The 3,898-nt window shown below is 55.7% G+C and overlaps 1 long non-coding RNA gene across 1 annotated transcript; it reads right to left on the bottom strand.

Moving 5' to 3' along the window:
• Positions 1-209: 209 nt before the first annotated feature.
• Positions 210-3,582, bottom strand: LOC116269395. Its single transcript, XR_004176853.1, has 2 exons — positions 1,754-3,582; positions 210-1,661 (listed from the first exon to the last, which is right to left on the bottom strand). It is a non-coding gene; the product is annotated as an uncharacterized LOC116269395 (long non-coding RNA).
• Positions 3,583-3,898: the final 316 nt, after the last annotated feature.

The following is a 3,898-nucleotide window of genomic DNA, read 5'->3' as shown; positions in this document are numbered from 1 at the left end:
CAGATATAGTAAATGCTGAGCTGTAACCAGTCCAGCTCTTTCTGTATCTCACTTCCATTTTCTGTACATCACTTCTCTTTTTCTGTCCATAAATCTTCCACCATGCGGCTACACTGGCGTCTCTGAGCCTGCTCTGGCTCGGGAGGTGGCCTGACTGAGAATCGTTCTTTGCTCAATTAAACTCTGATAAACTGAATTCAGCTGAAGTGTTTTTTTTTTTTTTTTTAAATACTTGAGTCACTCTCTCTCCGAGTCATGTCTCTGGGCTCTGCCCCACAGCTGGCTGTTCTCTCCAAAGCCAAGGTGGCTCTCAAGGTGCTCTGCAAATCTGTGCAGTCTCCTCCTGAGAGAAGCCTTTCCTCCCTTCAGAGGCAGGAGCCGCAGCCGTGGAGCGGTTGGAGGTGGGATGCGCTTCCTCTCCTTGTACTGCAGTCCTGGCGCCCTGGCGGGCCTGGCGAGGCTGTTCTGTCTGGGATGGAGCCACAGGTGGCCCTCCGGAGCTGTGCTCAGCTGAGGCCACATCTCGAGATGGCACCTTCTCTTCTGAAAATAAAGAAGTGGCGTCGTGAGAGCAAGGCTCAGGGAATCACCAAGGCTCCCGCGGCACTGAGTCAGCCAGTTTCGGAATCCACTCACGTTTTCCGTGTGCTTAGGTCCAGCTGTCGTGGCCCCCGCTGCTGGAGGTCACCCTGCTCTCGGCCCTCTGGGCCCCTCCTTGTTGGAGGCCGCACAGATGTTTCTTATGATTAGGCATAATTGAAGCCTGTCAGTAACAGCCTGTCAGTAACAATATGAACCTGCGATCAGTTGAGCAGCTGACCAATCATTACCTCCTCCTCCCTGCTCTTGTTACCCAATAAATATGAAGGGCTGGAGAAAGTCGGGTGGCTGCCTCTGCTCACTAGAAGCAGGGAGCTCTCTTCTTCCCCACGCTAGCCTTTCCTTAAAACAGTTTTTGTTTTTTGTTATTTCTATGTTCCTCCCTTCGGTCTCAAGTAGTAACAGTAGTAACTGCTGTAATGATGGTTTCAAGCAGTAACAGTAGTAACTGCTGCTGCTGGTGACGGTCTCGGGCACTAACAGTAGTAACTGCTGTGGTGATGGTCTCACGTAGTAACAGTAGCAGTCAGCCACACCTCCCTGCACCTTTCGGGGCGGACCCTGCCTGTTCTTTGCTGTCCTCAGGCCCTGACTCCTGGGCTTTCTGAGAGCTCCTGGTCCCCTGCTTTTCATCGTGGCAGACACCGAGGGGGAAACCAGGACACTCCCACTGAGAAACCTCCCAGGGACAGAGGAGGCCCCTCCCATCTCAGTTTTAGCTCTTGGCTTTTTGAAGTGAAAGCTTATTTTATTTCTGATTTTATGGGGTTTTGGTTTTAAAGGGTTGGCCCCTGTTCCGCCTCCTCTGGATGTCTGGGTCTTCCCGGGAGCAGGATGGCTCACTCCACCAGCGCTCTGCCCAAGTGGGAAAGGAGGGCGGGCCGCGAGGGCCTCAGGCATGGCAGCTGCGGCCCAGGGAGGGACAGGCCGGCGGTGCTCGGGGTGCTCCAGGCTCACAGGTCGGAGCATCCCTCTCATCCTTCAGTCCTCCTGTGTGGTCTCAGCATCTGGGCCAAACTCCTCCCAGCCCTCTTCAGCTGAATCCTTCCCCGGCGGTCACACTGGGCAGAAACAGAACGGCCTCTGTCTTAACCACTTCTGTCTCCAAGCACCCTGCCCGCCCAGTGTGTTCCGGCTGCCGACCGAGACATACCCATTTGTTCTACCCATTCAGTGCACTGCATTTCCATCTAGAAACCAAAACTTAGTGGAGAGCCCCAGCGGCCGTGGTTCCCGGAAGACTCTCCCATCAGACGCACCGCGGTCCACGTAGCTTGACCGAACAATATGCCTGTTTTTAGATAAACCTCCTCTGCTCAACACGGCCCATCCCTTAGAGTTTAAAACCAAACTCACCTGGAACGAACCCGAGGCCACGTGGAGACAAGGCGCAGTGAGCTTTGCGCAAGTGTGGGCACTTTTCCCAGAGTTGTGGCACAGGATTCTGTCTTTGTCTTTACCTCAGCTGAAGATGAGGCTGAAGTGGAAACTCAGCCCGTGGCCCTTGCGAATTCAGAGGTACTGGTGATGCAGGGGAGCCCGTGGCATTCTTGCCGGCTCCCTGAGCTTTTTCTTCATGCATGTTCTCTGGCCCCTGAGCTGAGCTGTGACGTGACTGCCCCAGGTCCCCAGCCAGGGCTGTTGGAACCTAGAGGCCTTGAATCCAAGGCTGTGCTTCTCCTTGAAGGTTTATAGTGACGGGTGCTGGGCTGGCTCCGGGAGTGGGGCCTCCTGCCCCGACCAGCTTCCAGCCTGCCATGCACCGCACGGTCGGTGAAGGTCCACGAGGGCTGTGTGGGCAGGAAAAGGATCCTCTTTACATAGTGCACTAACTGCCATCGTGGGGCTGGTGGAAGGGCTGCTTGCGCTCTCTCTCTCTCTCATGGAGGTTTTTGGCATGTGACCTCGGGGTAGCTTCGTTGGTCAGGAGTTCTCTTCCCCCATGAGACTTGATTTCTTTGTTTGAGCCAGTCTCGTGGATTTTGCAGTGGGAAGGAAGGGCCCTCCGAGTTGCTTTTCTCTGCCAGCCTGAGCAGGTGACACCCTCACCCCCAGCAGAATGGGGCTGATCTGCACTACAGATGCCCATGAGGACAGGGAGGTAGGAGACCCGAGTACAGAGGCTCAGCCAGTGCCCACCTCTCTGTGGACTGACAGCCAGGCTGCATGTGCTCGGCTTGGCTTGTGGACATCAAAGACCAGGTCCTAGAGGCATCTGCTTTTGCAGTCACCTTGTCCAGGACCTGGGCTCAGAAAAACAGCTCTCTGTTGATATAGCTGTTGCCGCCTGTACCCACGCTTAAACACACAGATCCGCTGGCACGCTTCCCGTGGGCTTTCTCTCTCTGCCCAGTGTCTGGTCTTAGTCTGGGTCAAAAGTGCAGGCTGACCCCTCCGGAGCTTCATCTGGGGGCTGCCCTGCGTCCTCTGCTGCTGTCCGGGGGGGTGTCGGGATGTTTTGGTACCGAAGTCGCGCAGGAGGAATGTGCCAGACGGACGCTCTGTTCTGAAGCAGGTGCCGTTCTCCTGCAGGCCTGACCCTCCTGCACCAGCCCGGAGGGCGTCCCTGGGAAGGGGACTCTGCAGGAGGTTATGGACAGGAGTTTGTTAAGGGGCACCTGGGGTCTGTGTCCATGGAAGGGAGGGAAAGGAGCAGGAGGGGATGTGTGAGAGGTGGGTGGCAATGGAGCTTGAGGAAGGCCTCAGTTGACTCTGCTGAGCTGTGGTGCTGGATGGCCGTCCGAGGCACTGACTTGGGATGAGGCTGGGCTGTTTTTCACCTGTGTCGGTCAGGCCCTGGATGTGGCTGCCCCGGGGAGGGTGGTGGCCTGGTGAGGCAGCTCTCCTTAGCAAAGGTGAGGGCTGCCTGGAGAAGCCGTGCACACCTGCAGCCTGAGATGAGCCACGAGCAGATGCTGGGACTGCCTGGGCCTCACAGAGACTGATGTCCAGCCTCCCCCAAGAAAAGCCCATTGTCCATCTGCACGCAGAGCCTTCTGAGTGTAGTCTCATTTGCTTATTTTAAAACTACCTTTGCAGCATCGACTGTCTGCCAGGCCCCGTGCTCAGCGCTGGAGGTAAAAGCGGCGAGGCAATTTAGGCTCTTGCCCCCCCCCCCCACTGCCCCCGGTAAAGCTGCGTGTTTGCAGAGAGAGAAGAAGAAGAAAAAGAACAAGGAGGAGGAGAAGAGAGAGGGAGGGAAAGAGGGAGGGAGAGAAAAATGGCAAGAAATATACCCAGCTCTAAATTCTATCTAAATTGGATAGCTTTAACAATGTGCCAGAGAAGACGAAATTAC

Source organism: Papio anubis, chromosome 11 (assembly GCF_008728515.1).
Source record: "Papio anubis isolate 15944 chromosome 11, Panubis1.0, whole genome shotgun sequence".
NCBI classification, from domain to species: Eukaryota; Metazoa; Chordata; class Mammalia; order Primates; family Cercopithecidae; genus Papio; species Papio anubis.
This window is presented reverse-complemented; position numbering and strand designations above follow the sequence as displayed.